Below are 17,569 nucleotides of genomic sequence, written 5' to 3' on the forward strand. Positions count from 1 at the left end.
CTCAACTAAATTTTAATTACCAGTCAACTACTAAGATCTTACGATTTCTGGCCGGTGCCAGAGTGACCCAGATAAACATGCCGGATGTTGAAGTTCACTCTGACACTCTGCTTCTGACCTTGTACGCTTATTACCTTGCCCTTAATGCTTGTTCACCAGGGGACGCATTGTTCGTGTTGCATCTGTGTTTGTGTATGCATGAGTGCCAACGTATTATCATGTTCCTCTATTTTTTTCTTTTAAACTTAATTGGTCAGGTCACTAAACTTGTTTTCTCTGCCCTGAAAACTAGCTATATATATTCATATATCCCGTCTGATCTACTCTCCTTGCTTTAAACACTTACATAATACATACACTAATGGTTAATCCAAATAGAAGAGGATCCCTAGTCTTCCCTTGTGAGTTACTCCTTGCCTCAGACACCTACATAATACACACTAGTTCTTGATCTAGATACAAGAGGATTCCTAGTCTTCCCTTGTGATTCACTCTTTGCTTCAAACTCTTGGATAATACACACTGTTAATTAATCTAGATAAAAGTGGATTCCTAGTCTTCCCGTATGATTAACTCCTTTCCTCAGATACCTAGAGAATACACACTAGTCCTTAATTTAGGTAGCAGTAGATAGGTCTCAGCAGATAGCCTCGGCTTAGACTGCTATCTTTCCCATGTACTCCGCATCCTTGAGTCCTGTGGTCAACGTAACTAGCAGACACGGAGCCACGTTTCCCGGCCTCACCTTCACACACTAGAGCTGTGGAGAAAATAACTCTTTACTGACTTAGGTACTCCTGTTAACGCTTTTTGGACCCTAGTTCCTAGGCCTTTTGTGTAGACATGCTCTTACGTTACCGTCCACAATATGGATATGGAGTTCTACAGGGCCGGATTAAAGGGCTGCAGCCCAGTGCCCTCCACCATCTGGTAGGCCTCCAGGGGCTGCAGCCCAGGGGCCTCACAGTACCTGTAGCCCAGGATCCTCACAGTACCTGTAGCACAGGGGCCTCACAGTACCTGTAGCCCATGGGCCTTATAATACCTGTAGCCCAGGAGCCTCATAGTACCTGTAGCCCAGGGGCCTCACAGTACCTGTAGCCTAGGGGCCTCACAGTACCTGTAGCCCAGGGGCCTCGCAGTACCTGTAGCCCAGGAGCCTCACAGTAACTGTAGCCCAGGGGCCTCACAGTACCTGTAGCCCAGGGGCCTCGCAGTACCTGTAGCCCAGGGGCGTCGCAGTACCTGTAGCCCAGGGGCCTCACAGTAACTGTAGCCCAGGGGCCTCACAGTAACTGTAGCCCAGGGGCTTCACTGTACCTGCAACCCAGGGGCCTCAGTGCCTGTAGCCCAGGGGCCTCACAGTACCTGTAGCCCAGGGGCCTCACAGTACCTGTAACCCAGGGGCCTCACTGTATCTGCAACCCAGGGGCCTACAAAATCTTAATGCTCTTCTGGCCTGGGTGCACAATAAACTAGCCACTTAGGTGATAAAATAAAAAAATAGGTATTTGACTCGAGAGTTTAGAGAAATAAGAGTTCTTGTAAATGTTGGAGTGATCCTGCAAGGAGAGTGTCGATGCTGAAGGGCTCTTGATCCTTCCTTGGATTAAGACTGATGGCAGGTAAATCTTACAAATTTGTACTCATGTTCACAACACATTGAGTTCCCTGCGTGTCTCATAATAGTTTTTTAGTCCTCTAATATTTTCAATTTAGGAGAGTTGCTCTGAGATCCAGCAGCGTGGGCGATGAGACCCAGCAGCGTGGGCGATGATCCCCGAGATCATTAAGAGATTAGATAGAGGGAGAGAGGGAGAGGGAGGAAGTAGGAAGGAAGGAAGGTTTACGTAGTATTGAAGCATGCCTTCCATCCCGCTGAAAATAGTGAGTGTGTGGGTGTTGATGATATAACATGTGCCAGTGTCACTTCTCATTCCTCCTCCTCCTCTCCTGTTGTCCTATCCTTCTCTTCCTCCTCGTTCTGCTCCTCTTCCTCGTCTTCGTCCTCCTTCTGCCCTATCCTTCTACTTCTCCTCCTCCTCTTCTCCTGCCCTATCTTTCTACCCGTCCTCGTCCCCCTCTCCTGCCCTATCCTCCTCCTCCTCCTCCTCCTCCTCCTCCTCCTCCTCCTCCACCCCCTCCCCCTCCTCCCCTTCTCCCCCTCCCCCTCCTCCCCCCTCCCCCTCCTCCCCCCCCTATCCTTCTACTCTTCCTTCCTTCTCGTGGTGACTCGCTGTCACTTTATAGTGATCAGCTGTGTGGGCATCTGTGCAGTTTTTGTGACGTTAATGAAGCAGTCGTTGTTTGTGTCATTAGTGTGTTTTTGTCACGGCGTTAAAGTATTTGCTTCGTGTGTGTGCGTTCGTGTATATTCTTGTAAGTATGTTAGTGTTTCATAATGAGTATATCAGGTTCTTATATGTTTACAATAATAACAATGATCGTTCGTATAAGTTTACTACATTACAATGATCGTCCGTATAAGTTTACCACAATAACAATACTTATTGTTACGTATTATCCACGATAAAAATATTTGGTGAGTGACTAGGTTAATCTGGTGAATGTAAGCGGAGATCTTAGTGTTACTGGCGTAGGTTAATGCTGTAATTTTGGCGTTTGTGTAACTTGATCTAATGAGAGAAATTTGTGAATGTTTGTGGTTAGAGTTGTGGTTAGTGGCAGCCGCTGACCTTAATTATGTAATATTGGTATTATGGTGTGTTCTGAAGTGTGACAGGTGTGTTGTGTTATGGGAACTGGACTGAAGCATCTCAGTGTTGTGTTAGAGGTTGAGGTGGGCGGGGTGAGGCGAGTTTTTCGAGTGCTTGGTTGGGGTAATTAAAAGTTTGTTGTAACGCGCTTACTACTTTCACTAGTGCTCTTAAAGTCAGTCTCTCTCTCTCTCTCTCTCTCTCTCTCTCTCTCTCTCTCTCTCTCTCTCTCTCTCTCTCTCTCTCTCTCTCTTACACACACACACACACACACACACACAGGAAAACCAGTACAAGAAATGATGGACTATGTAGCAACAAAATGCAAGGAGGCAGAGGAGAGGTTTGTTCCCAAGGGAAACAGAAATAATGGGAAGAACAGAACGAGTCCTTGGTTCACCCAAAGGTGTAGGGAGGCAAAAACTAGGTGTACTAGAGAATGGAAAAGGTACAGAAGACAGAGAACTCAGGAAAATAAGGAAATCAGCCGAAGAGCCAGAAACGAATATGCACAGATAAGAAGGGAGGCTCAGAGACAATATGAAAATGACATAGCATCAAAAGTAAAGACTGACCCGAAGCTGTTGTACAGCCACATCAGGAGGAAAACAACAGTCAAGGACCAGGTAATCAGACTGATGAAGGGTGATGGGGAATTCACAAGAAACGACCGAGAGGTATGTCAGGAGCTCAACACAAGATTTAAAGAGGTATTTACAGAGGAAACCAGTAGGACTCCAAGAAATCAAAACAGGGGGGCACACCAGCAAGTGCTGGATGAGGTACATATAACCAAGGAGGAGGTGAAGAAGCTGCTATGCGAACTTGACACCTCAAAGGCGGTGGGACCAGACAACATCTCTCCATGGGTCCTTAAAGAGGGAGCAGAGATATTGTGTGAGCCATTAACAAAGATCTTCAACACATCATTTGAAGCTGGGCAACTCCCTGAGGTATGGAAAATGGCAAATGTAGTCCCAATTTTTAAAAAGGGAGACAGATATGAGGCACTAAACTACAGACCTGTATCACTAACGTGTATAGTATGCAAGGTCATGGAGAAGATCATCAGGAGGAGAGTGGTGGGGCACCTGGAAAGAAACAAGTGTATAATTGACAACCAGCACGGTTTCAGGGAAGGAAAATCCTGTCACAAACCTACTAGAGTTTTATGACAAGGTGACAGAAGTAAGACAAGAGAGAGAGGGGTGGATCGACTGCGTATTTTTGGACTGCAAGAAGGCCTTCGACACAGTTCCTCACAAGAGGTTACTGCAAAAGCTAGAGGACCAGGCACACATAACAGGAAAGGCACTGCAATGGATCAGAGAATATCTGACAGGGAGATAACTGCTGCAGCATACGGGCGCCTGGCAAACCTACGGATAGCGTTCCGATACCTCAGTAAGGATTCGTTTAAGACTCTGTATACCATCTACGTCAGGCCCATACTGGAGTATGCAGCACCAGTTTGGAATCCACACCTAGTCAAGCACGTCAAGAAATTAGAGAAAGTGCAAAGGTTTGCAACAAGACTAGTCCCAGAGCTACGGGGATTGTCCTATGAAGAAAAGTTGAGGGAAATCGGCCTGACGACACTGGAGGCCAGGAGGGTCAGGGGAGACATGATAACGACATATAAAATACTGCGCGGAATAGACGAGGTGGACAAAGACGGGATGTTCCAGAGATGGGACACAGACACAAGAGGTCACAATTGGAAGTTGAAGACTCAGATGAATCAAAGGGATGTTAGGAAGTATTTCTTCAGTCATAGAGTAGTCAGGCCATGGAATAGCCTAGAAAGTGATGTGGTGGAGGCAGGGACCATACATAGTTTTAAGGCGAGGTATGATAGAGCTCATGGGGCAGGGAGAGAGAGGACCTAGTAGCAATCAGCGAAGAGGCGGGGCCAGGAGCTGCGACTCGACCCCTGCAACTACAAATAGGTGAGTACACACACACACACACACACACACACACACACACACACACACACACACACACACACACTGCTGCAGCATACGGGCGCCTGGCAAACCTACGGATAGCGTTCCGATACCTCAATAAGGATTCGTTCAAGACTCTGTATACCATTTACCTCAGGCCCATACTGGAGTATGCAGCACCAGTTTGGAATCCACACCTAGTCAAGCACGTCAAGAAATTAGAGAAAGTGCAAAGGTTTGCAACAAGACTAGTCCCAGAGCTACGGGGATTGTCCTACGAAGAAAGGTTGAGGGAAATCGGTCTGACGACACTGGAGGCCAGGAGGGTCAGGGGAGACATGATAACGACATATAAAATAGTGCGCGGAATAGACGAGGTGGACAAAGACGGGATGTTCCAGAGATGGGACACAGACACAAGAGGTCACAATTGGAAGTTGAAGACTCAGATGAATCAAAGGGATGTTAGGAAGTATTTCTTCAGTCATAGAGTAGTCAAGCCGTGGAATAGCCTAGAAAGTGAAGTAGTGGAGGCGGGAACCATACATAGTTTTAAGGCGAGGTATGATAAAACTCATGGAGCAGGGAGAGAGAGGACCTAGTAGCAATCAGTGAAGAGGCGGGGCCAGGAGCTATGACTCGACCCCTGCAACCACAAATAGGTGAGTACAAATAGGTGAGTACAAAGAAATACTCAGAAGTGTCTCTGTTTGCAGATGATGTGAAATTGATCAGAATAATTCAATCGGACGAGGACCAGGCTAAACTACAAAGGGATCTGAACAGGCTGCAGGCCTGGTCCAGAAACTGGTTCCTGGAGTTCAACCCTATCAAATGCAAAGTCATGAAGATTGAGGAAGGGCAAAGAAGAGTGCAGACGGAGTATAGTCTAGGGGGCCAGAGACTACAAACCTCACTCAAGGAAAAGGACCTTGGGGTGTGTATAACACCGGGCACATCTCCTGAGGCACACATCAATCAGATAACTGCTGCAACCTGTTGGCGCCCAGCAAAATTAAGAATAACATTCAGACATTTCAGTAAGTAATCGTTCAGGACCCTGTACACCGTGTATGTCAGGCCTATAGTGGAGTATGCAGCACCAGTTTACAACCCACACCTAGCCAGGCACGTAAGGAAATTAGAGAAAGTGCAAAGGTTTGTACCAAGACTAGTCCCGGAGCTAAGGGGTATGTCCTACGAAGAGAGATTAAAGGAAATAGACCTGACGACACTGGAGGACAGGAGAGAGGGGATATGATGACATAAAATACTGAGAGGAATCGACAAGGTGGACAGACAGTATGTTCCAGAGATGGGACACAGCAACAAGGGGTCACAATTGGAAGTTGAAGACTCAGATGAACCACAGAGATGTTAGGAAGTATTTCTTAAGTCACAGAGTAGTCAGGAAGTGGAACAGTCTGGGAAGTGATGTAGTGGAGGCAGGTACGATAAAGCTCATGGAGCAGAGTGACCAAGTAGCGACCAGTGAAGAGACTGGGCCAGGAGCTATGAATTGACCCCTGCAACAACAACTTGGTGAGTACACACACACACACACACACACACACCGGAGGTGGAAAGTTGAGCTAAATGGTGTGTGTGTGTTTTATTTTGCATGTGTAGTCCTTTGTGTTTGCTTCTCTCTGTCTCTCTGTTAGAATATCTGCTAAAATCACAACTGTGTTCTTTAAATAACACGAACATGTTTCGCTGTCGGGTAGCGAAACATCTGAATAAAAATCATATTACTGAACATGTTTTGTTTATAAGACCGTAAGTGACACCATCTCCCCCCCCCCCCAGGTCTTCTAGGCTGAGTCTGGCTTACCCTTGTGGGTTTAGCGCTTATAATAAAAATAATAAATCTATCTTAGTGTACCGTAGGTCTTCCAGATTAGTCTCTGTCATCGCTGAAAGCGATGACAGTCACTGTAGTGACTGACTGAAGTGTTTCAGCTTTCTTGCCGATAACAGCAAGCAACATGTCACTGAAAGTAACGTCACTGAAAGCAAGTAACGTACATGTACCATCACATACAGCAGCTAGTAACGTACCTCATGTACCATCACATACAGCAGTTAGCAACGTACCTCGTGTACCATCACATACAGCAGCTAGTAACGTACCTCATGTACCATCACATACAGCAGCTAGTAACGTACCTCATGTACCATCACATACAGCAGCTAGTAACGTACCTCATGTACCATCACATACAGCAGCTAGTAACGTACCTCATGTACCATCACATACAGCAGCTAGTAACGTACCTCATGTACCATCACATACAGCAGCTAGTAACGTACCTCATGTACCATCACATACAGCAGCTAGTAACGTACCTCATGTACCATCACATACAGCAGCTAGTAACGTACCTCATGTACCATCACATACAGCAGCTAGTAACGTACCTCATGTACCATCACATACAGCAGCTAGAAACGTACCTCATGTACCATCACATACAGCAGCTAGTAACGTACCTCATGTACCATCACATATAGCAGCTAGTAACGTACCTCATGTACCATCACATACAGCAGCTAGTAACGTACCTCATGTACCATCACATACAGCAGCTAGTAACGTACCTCATGTACCATCACATACAGCAGCTAGTAACGTACCTCATGTACCATCACATACAGCAGCTAGTAACGTACCTCATGTACCATCACATACAGCAGCTAGTAACGTACCTCATGTACCATCACATACAGCAGCTAGTAACGTACCTCATGTACCATCACATACAGCAGCTAGTAACGTACCTCATGTACCATCACATACAGCAGCTAGTAACGTACCTCATGTACCATCACATACAGCAGCTAGTAACGTACCTCATGTACCATCACATACAGCAGCTAGTAACGTACCTCATGTACCATCACATACAGCAGCTAGCAACGTACCTCATGTACCATCACAAACAGCAGCTAGTAACGTACCTCATGTACCATCACATACAGCAACTAGTAACGTACCTCATGTACCATCACATACAGCAGCTAGTAACGTACCTCATGTACCATCACATACAGCAGCTAGTAACGTACCTCATGTACCATCACATACAGCAGCTAGTAACGTACCTCATGTACCATCACATACAGCAGTTAGCAACGTACCTCATGTACCATCACATACAGCAACTAGTAACGTACCTCATGTACCATCACATACAGCAGCTAGCAACGTACCTCATGTACCATCACATACAGCAACTAGTTGTTGATTAATGTACCTGAGAACAGAGGGCCTCTCATCTCCTACATAAGTCAGCGAGCACCGTCATTACAGTGGCCTGGGATTCAGGGATGCGGTGCAGTGGGTTGTTAAAGTGGACGGCTCGTAACAAGAAATCGGGCATTCTACTTTCCTGTACGTTGGTACTCAGTGGCTAGCAGACTCTTCTGCGTGTCTTGTGCTTGTAGACAGAACTTGGGAATGATTTAGTGAGCTTCAGAGTCTTCCTGTCTTCTTCTAGTAGATTGACCTTGGAAGTGATTTAGTGGGTTTCAGTGTCACATGCTGGAGAGAGACATGTGGTGATCTGTTCAACCAATATTTTTGACACTATGTTCACTAAAGGATGAAGCAGCAGACAGGGTTAAGGTGTGGCAGACAGGCAGACGAACGGAGCAGCAGACAGGCAGACGAACTGAGCAGCAGACAGGCAGATGAACTGAGCTGCAGACAGGCTGACAGAAGGAGTAGCACACAGGCAGAGGAACGGAGCAGCACACAGGCAGACGAAAAAAGAAGCAGACAGACTGACGAGCGGAGCAGCACACAGGCTGACGGACGAACGGAGAGGCGGACTGAGAAACAGACGGATGGACTGAGGGATATTCTGAAACAGCATTAAAAATACCCGTCATTAAAGGTGGCCATTCATTGAGACCACTAAGAGATGCCTGAGTTTCCCTGTCTCCCAATATCATGCTTACTTTTCCTCTATAATCTATCTTGTCCATAATTACTATCGCATTTGATAGTCGGCATCACAAATTTGTTAAGTTATACCATAAATTATGGAGAGATTTTAGACTTCACCTTACGAAAGCAGACAAAGTAAATGCGATAGTAATTATGGACAAGGTAGATTATAGGGGAAAAATAACATATTAGAAGACAGGGGAAATAAAACGTGTATCTTAATTAAGACCAGTCTCGGAGCATTGGCGAAGCTATCAGCCCAAATATTTCCCTTCAACGTGTTACCATACTGTGTATGTGTGTACTCAGTTGTGGTTACAGGGTCGATACTTAGCTCCTGGTCCCACCTCCTAGGTCACCTTCATCACCATCCACTGACTTTTGGTTTATTGCGCCTCGTGTCCTCTTGTAGATGTGTATTGAGTTTGCTTCATTCGGGTCATTCCACTTCTTGCCTCCTCCACTGCCTCAGTCAAGTCATTCCACTTCTTGCCTCCTCCACTGCCTCAGTCAAGTCATTCCACTTCTTGCCTCCTCCACTGCCTCAGTCAAGTCATTCCACTTCTTGCCTCCTCCACTGCCTCAGTCAAGTCATTCCACTTCTTGCCTCCTCCACTGCCTCAGTCAAGTCATTCCACTTCTTGCCTCCTCCACTGCCTCAGTCAAGTCATTCCATTTCTTGCCTCCTCCACTGCCTCAGTCAAGTCATTCCACTTCTTGCCTCCTCCACTGCCTCAGTCAAGTCATTCCACTTCTTGCCTCCTCCACTGCCTCAGTCAAGTCATTCCACTTCTTGCCTCCTCCACTGCCTCAGTCAAGTCATTCCACTTCTTGCCTCCTCCACTGCCTCAGTCAAGTCATTCCACTTCTTGCCTCCTCCACTGCCTCAGTCAAGTCATTCCACTTCTTGCCTCCTCCACTGCCTCAGTCAAGTCATTCCACTTCTTGCCTCCTCCACTGCCTCAGTCAAGTCATTCCACTTCTTGCCTCCTCCACTGCCTCAGTCAAGTCATTCCACTTCTTGCCTCCTCCACTGCCTCAGTCAAGTCATTCCACTTCTTGCCTCCTCCACTGCCTCAGTCAAGTCATTCCACTTCTTGCCTCCTCCACTGCCTCAGTCAAGTCATTCCACTTGTTGCCTCCTCCACTGCCTCAGTCAAGTCATTCCACTTCTTGCCTCCTCCACTGCCTCAGTCAAGTCATTCCACTTCTTGCCTCATCCACTGCCTCAGTCAAGTCATTCCACTTGCCTCCACTGCCTCAGTCAAGTCATTCCACTTCTTGCCTCATCCACTGCCTCAGTCAAGTCATTCCACTTCTTGCCTCATCCACTGCCTCAGTCAAGTCATTCCACTTCTTGCCTCATCCACTGCCTCAGTCAAGTCATTCCACTTCTTGCGTCCTCCACTGCCTCAGTCAAGTCATTCCACTTCTTGCCTCCTCCACTGCCTCAGTCAAGTCATTCCACTTCTTGCCTCATCCACTGCCTCAGTCAAGTCATTCCACTTCTTGCCTCCTCCACTGCCTCAGTCAAGTCATTCCACTTCTTGCCTCCTCCACTGCTTCAGTCAAGTCATTCCACTTCTTGCCTCCTCCACTGCCTCAGTCAAGTCATTCCATTGCCTCATCCACTGCCTCTTCTCTTGCCTCATCCACTGCCTCAGTCAAGTCATTCCACTTCTTGCCTCATCCACTGCCTCAGTCAAGTCATTCCACTTCTTGCCTCCTCCACTGCCTCAGTCAAGTCATTCCACTTCTTGCCTCCTCCACTGCCTCAGTCAAGTCATTCCACTTCTTGCCTCCTCCACTGCCTCAGTCAAGTCATTCCACTTCTTGCCTCCTCCACTGCCTCAGTCAAGTCATTCCACTTCTTGCCTCATCCACTGCCTCAGTCAAGTCATTCCACTTCTTGCCTCCTCCACTGCCTCAGTCAAGTCATTCCACTTCTTGCCTCCTCCACTGCCTCAGTCAAGTCATTCCACTTCTTGCCTCATCCACTGCCTCAGACAAGTCATTCCACATTGTGCTCACCACTGCCTCATCCAAGTTAGTCCACTTTTTAATCGCACTGAGGCTAAAGAAATACTTCATTACATCCCTATGGCTCTGCAGTGTCTGTAAGTAAATCACGGAACGGGTGGGGCTCGAACCCACGATGAATCCTAAACTCACAAGCCAGTGCGTTTACGTGAGTCTGTATTCACTTGTTTGTGGTTGCAGGGGTCGATTCACAGCTCCTGGCACTACCTCTTCGCTGGTCTCTACTAGGTCCACTCTCTTTCTCCTGCTCCAAGAGGTTTATCATACCTCTTCTTAAAGCTGTGTATGGATCCTGCCTCCACTCTATCATTCTTAAGATTGTTCCAATTTTTGACAGCTCAAAAGCTGAAGAAATACTTTCTAACATCCCTGTGACTCAGCTGAGTCTTGTGTGTGTGTGTGTACTCGCCTAATTGTGGTTGCAGGGGTCGATTCATAGCTCCTGGCCCCCTCCTCTTGTGTGAGTGTGTGTATACGTTTGATACAGTCACATCAACTCCAAAAAATTATTGTACAATAGACCACGACCAAGGAATCTCTCGCCACTCACAAGATAACGGCTAAATTTATAATAATTTCCAATATCTCTTAATTTTTCCCCCCCCAAATTTCTCCCCATTCCTAAACTTATTTCTAAAAATAATTTTTGTTAGTTGATAGCCATTTAAAGTTTTTTTTTTTTTTTAAAGACCAGGTTCTGCCAGGAGCCGTTTTCAGAACCGAGAACACGACGTGTTAATGAGCACAGCGAGTGGATGTGTCCGAGAGTGCCAGGTCACAGGTATCCTAGGAGACCTGCAAAGACTGGTCACAGGTATCCTAGGAGACCTGCAAAGACCGATCACAGGTATCCCAGGAGACCTGCAAAGACCGGTCACAGGTATCCTAGGAGACCTGCAAAGACCGGTCACAGGTATCCCAGGAGACCTGCAAAGACCGGTCACAGGTATCCCAGGAGACCTGCAAAGACCGGTCACAGGTATCCCAGGAGACCTGCAAAGACCGGTCACAGGTATCCCAGGAGACCTGCAAAGACTGGTCACGGGTATCCCAGGAGACCTGCAAAGACTGGTCACGGGTATCCCAGGAGACCTGCAAAGACCGGTCACAGGTATCCTAGGAGACCTGCAAAGACCGGTCACAGGTATCCCAGGAGACCTGCAAAGACTGGTCACAGGTATCCCAGGAGACCTGCAAAGACTGGTCACGGGTATCCCAGGAGACCTGCAAAGACCGGTCACAGGTATCCTAGGAGACCTGCAAAGACCGGTCACAGGTATCCCAGGAGACCTGCAAAGACTGGTCACAGGTATCCCAGGAGACCTGCAAAGACTGGTCACGGGTATCCCAGGAGACCTGCAAAGACCGGTCACAGGTATCCCAGGAGACCTGCAAAGACCGGTCACAGGTATCCCAGGAGACCTGCAAAGACCGGTCACAGGTATCCCAGGAGACCTGCAAAGACCGGTCACAGGTATCCCAGGAGACCTGCAAAGACCGGTCACAGGTATCCCAGGAGACTTGCAAAGACCGGTCACAGGTATCCCAGATGACCTGCAAAGACCGGTCACAGGTATCCCAGGAGACCTGCAAAGACCGGTCACAGGTATCCCAGGAGACCTGCAAAGACCAGTCACAGGTATCCCAGGAGACCTGCAAAGACCGGTCACAGGTATCCCAGGAGACCTACAAAGACCGGTCACAGGTATCCCAGGAGACCTGCAAAGACCGGTCACGGGTATCCCAGGAGACCTGCAAAGACCGGTCACGGGTATCCCAGGAGACCTGCAAAGACCGGTCACGGGTATCCCAGGAGACTTGCAAAGACCGGTCACAGGTATCCCGGGAGACCTGCAAAGACCGGTCACAGGTATCCCAGGAGACCTGCAAAGACCTGTCACAGGTATCCCAGGAGACCTGCAAAGACCAGTCACAGGTATCCCAGTAGACCTGCAAAGACCGGTCACAGGTATCCCAGGAGACCTGCAAAGACCGGTCACAGGTATCCCAGGAGACCTGCAAAGACCGGTCACGGGTATCCCAGGAGACCTGCAAAGACCGGTCACGGGTATCCCAGGAGACCTGCAAAGACCAGTCACGGGTATCCCAGGAGACCTGCGAAGACCGGTCACGGTTATCCCAGGAGACCTGCAAAGACCGGTCACGGGTATCCCGGGAGACCTGCGAAGACCGGTCACGGGTATCCCGGGAGACCTGCGAAGACTGGTCACGGGTATCCCGGGAGACCTGCAAAGACCGGTCACGGGTATCCCGGGAGACCTGCAAAGACCGGTCACGGGTATGCCAGGAGACCTGCAAAGACCGGTAACGGGTATGCCAGGAGACCTGCAAAGAACCGGTCACGGGTATCCCAGGAGACCTGCAAAGACCGGTCACGGGTATGCCAGGAGACCTGCAAAGACCGGTCACGGGTATCCCAGGAGACCTGCAAAGACCGGTCACGGGTATCCCAGGAGACCTGCAAAGACCGGTCACGGGTATCCCAGGAGACCTGCAAAGACCGGTCACGGGTATCCCAGGAGACCTGCAAAGACCGGTCACGGGTATCCCAGGGGACTTGTAAAGACCGGTCACAGGTATCCCAGGGGACTTGTAAAGACCTGTCACAGGTATCCCAGGGGACCTGCAAAGACCGGTCACTGGTATCCCGGGAGACCTGCAAAGACCGGTCACAGGTATCCCAGGAGACCTGCAAAGACCTGTCACAGGTATCCCAGGAGACCTGCAAAGACTGGTCACAGGTATCCCAGGAGACCTGCAAAGACCTGTCACAGGTATCCCAGGAGACCTGCAAAGACCAGTCACAGGTATCCCAGTAGACCTGCAAAGACCGGTCACAGGTATCCCAGGAGACCTGCAAAGACCGGTCACAGGTATCCCAGGAGACCTGCAAAGACCGGTCACGGGTATCCCAGGAGACCTGCAAAGACCGGTCACGGGTATCCCAGGAGACCTGCAAAGACCAGTCACGGGTATCCCAGGAGACCTGCGAAGACCGGTCACGGTTATCCCAGGAGACCTGCAAAGACCGGTCACGGGTATCCCAGGAGACCTGCGAAGACCGGTCACGGGTATCCCGGGAGACCTGCAAAGACCGGTCACGGGTATCCCGGGAGACCTGCAAAGACCGGTCACGGGTATGCCAGGAGACCTGCAAAGACCGGTAACGGGTATGCCAGGAGACCTGCAAAGAACCGGTCACGGGTATCCCAGGAGACCTGCAAAGACCGGTCACGGGTATGCCAGGAGACCTGCAAAGACCGGTCACGGGTATCCCAGGAGACCTGCAAAGACCGGTCACGGGTATCCCAGGAGACCTGCAAAGACCGGTCACGGGTATCCCAGGAGACCTGCAAAGACCGGTCACGGGTATCCCAGGAGACCTGCAAAGACCGGTCACGGGTATCCCAGGGGACTTGTAAAGACCGGTCACAGGTATCCCAGGGGACTTGTAAAGACCGGTCACAGGTATCCCAGGGGACTTGTAAAGACCTGTCACAGGTATCCCAGGGGACCTGCAAAGACCGGTCACTGGTATCCCGGGAGACCTGCAAAGACCGGTCACAGGTATCCCAGGAGACCTGCAAAGACCTGTCACAGGTATCCCAGGAGACCTGCAAAGACCAGTCACAGGTATCCCAGTAGACCTGCAAAGACCGGTCACAGGTATCCCAGGAGACCTGCAAAGACCGGTCACAGGTATCCCAGGAGACCTGCAAAGACTGGTCACGGGTATCCCAGGAGACCTGCAAAGACTGGTCACGGGTATCCCAGGAGACCTGCAAAGACTGGTCACGGGTATCCCAGGAGACCTGCAAAGACCGGTCACGGGTATCCCAGGAGACCTGCAAAGACCGGTCACGGGCATCCCAGGAGACCTGCAAAGACCGGTCACGGGCATCCCAGGAGACCTGCAAAGACCGGTCACGGGTATCCCAGGGGACCTGCAAAGACCGGTCACGGGTATCCCAGGGGACCTGCAAAGACCGGTCACAGGTATCCCAGGAGACCTGCAAAGACCGGTCACAGGTATCCCAGGGGACCTGCAAAGACCGGTCACAGGTATCCCAGGGGACTTGTAAAGACCGGTCACAGGTATCCCAGGGGACCTGCAAAGACCGGTCACAGGTATCCCAGGGGACCTGCAAAGACCGGTCACAGGTATCCCAGGGGACCTGCAAAGACCGGTCACAGGTATCCCAGGGGACCTGCAAAGACCGGTCACAGGTATCCCAGGGGACCTGTAAAGACCATTTGGGTAAAGTGGCCAGAATGTGTGTAATCCTAGGCTGTAAATATTTAAGTTGCCACCCACACTACACTTTTAAGTGTTAAGATGCAGTCTATTTTAAGTGCAACTATCGTGTATAGTGGTTCAGTGCTTCCAATGTGTATAATAATTTATATTTCTACAACTTATATAGACCATAGATGACATACTGTATAGAAAGCCCCTTGTTATGCAGTGTATTTCCGGGAAAGTAGGTCAGTTTTGTCCCCAGGATGCGACCTACTCCAGTCGACTAACAGCCAGATACCTATTTTACTGCTAGGTAAACATGGACAGCAGGTGCCCTAATTAAGGAAACGCCTCCTAATGTTTCCACCCTTACCGGGGATCGAACCAGGAGCCTCAGTGTGGGAGCTGAGTGCGCTAGCAACCCAGCTACAGGACTCGTATGTATACTTTTAGAGTTCCCACTGTATAAGTAACATAGTGTTCCCCACTGTATATATGACTTGTGCAGTGTGTGTGTAGAGTGTTCCCAGTCTCGTATAGCGTCTCAGGATTGTATACCCTTGTATACTGGTCATGTCTTCCTTGATGCTGGTCAGGGGGTCCTTGATGCTGGTCAGGAGGCTTTTGATGCAGGTAGGGGTCTTGGTCTAGTTCAGAGGTTTCTTGATGCTGTTCAATGAGTTCTTGGTGTGTTTCAGGGTTTTTGATGTTGGTCAAGAGCCCTTGGTGCTGGTCAGGGGCTCTTGATGCTGACCCTTCATATACATGCTTTTAATTTTTGGATGCAATTTTTTAATCACATTTAGAAAAAATCACAATCAAGAGGAGCTTTATGAAAAAGCTGACTTTACTGTATAGAGGAGCTTTGAGTGAGCTGACTTTACTAAATAGATAAGCTTTATAAGAGCTGACTTTACCAATAACGTAACTCTTGTGGTTCACAAGGTCCCAGTGGGTGATCCAGCTGAGGTTCAGTGTGTGTCTTCTGGCACTGCTTTCTCCAGGTTAGGTTAGGTCAGTTTAGGTTCATCAGGAAACAGGACGCGGGCCTTAGTCACATGACGACCCAGTGACAGTTTAGATAGATCTTGCCACCGAAGTGGCTAGTTTATTAAGCACCACATATCCATCTTGTGGACGGTAGCGCAAGAGCGTATAGATACACAAAAGGCCTAGGAACTAGGCTCCAAAAGAGTTAACAAGTGTACATTTGGATTTCTACATATCTACAGTTCACCTATCTGTTACAAGCAAATTTAGGAAATTTGCCTAGTATATCTGGTATCTTAATTTCATAATCGACCCAGTGACGGTATTCAGTGTGGTATAGAATGTGGGTTGGCCTGAGTGTGGGTTCACCCGTCAATTTGCAGAAACACTGTTCTTCTCCATGTAGGTTTAAAGGAGGTGAGTTGAGCTACGTTCTACGTGTTACCTGACTTTCTTATCGGAAAAAAAAACTCAGCCTTAGGTATGGATGGTTTAGTGAGGGTGTTGTGTGTGTAGTGATGGTTTATTGTCTTACTTGATGGTTACCGAGGGTTTAATGAGGGTGTAAAGTGTTTAGTGATGATTTGTGTGTAGTGATGGTTACCGAGGGTTTAATGAGGGTGTAATGTGTTTAGTGATGGTTTATTGTGTTACGTAACTATTATCTAGAGTTTAGTGAGGGTGTGGTGTGTGTGGTGATGGTTTATTCCTTAGTTGAAGGCTACTGAGGGTTTAGCAAGCCCTCAGTAGCAAAGGTTTATTGAGGGTTTAGCAAGGGCTTCGGTGAGAGTTTTTAGCAAGGGGTTTAGCGAGGGTTTAACAAGGGGTTTACTGAGGGTTTATCAAGGGGTTTAGTAAGGGTTTCAGTGAGGGTTTAACTACGGTTTCAGTGAGGGTTTTTAGCAAGGGGTTTATTGAGGGTTTAGCAAGGGGTTTATTGAGGGTTTAGCAAGGGGTTTAGTGAGGGTTTAGCTAGGGCTTCAGTGAGGGTTTTTAGCAAGGAGTTTAGTGAGGGTTTAGCAAGGGGTTTAGTGAGGGTTTATAGCAAGGGGTTTAGTGAGGGTTTATAGCAAGGGGTTTAGTGAGGGTTTAGCAAGGGGTTTAGTGAGGGTTTTAATTTTACAACAGCAGTGTAGTTGGTGGTGGTGCCTTGTCTTGTGACCCATGAATAAATCCTAGTCGGTGTGACCTTGGGAGGGTAATGTCGAGATCAAAGCTAAAGTTGACTTAATTGTGGCACAGAGTGGGCAGGTGAGAGGGATACACAGCCTGGTGCTTTCCTGAGAGGGCAGGTGAGAGGGATACACAGCCTGGTGCTTCCCTGAGATGGCTGGTGAGAGGGATACACAGCCTGGTGCTTTCCTGAGAGGGCAGGTGAGAGGGATACACAGCCTGGTGCTTCCCTGAGATGGCTGGTGAGAGGGATACACAGCCTGGTGCTTTCCTGAGAGGGCAGGTGAGAGGGATACACAGCCTGGTGCTTCCCTGAGATGGCTGGTGAGAGGGATACACAGCCTGGTGCTTCCCTGAGAGGGCAGGTGAGAGGAATACACAGCCTGGTGCTTTCCTGGGAGGGCAGGTGAGAGGGATACACAGCCTGGTGCTTCCCTGAGATGGCTGGTGAGAGGGATACACAGCCTGGTGCTTTCCTGAGAGGGCA

This window comes from Cherax quadricarinatus, chromosome 84, assembly GCF_038502225.1.
Source record: "Cherax quadricarinatus isolate ZL_2023a chromosome 84, ASM3850222v1, whole genome shotgun sequence".
NCBI lineage: Eukaryota > Metazoa > Arthropoda > Malacostraca > Decapoda > Parastacidae > Cherax > Cherax quadricarinatus.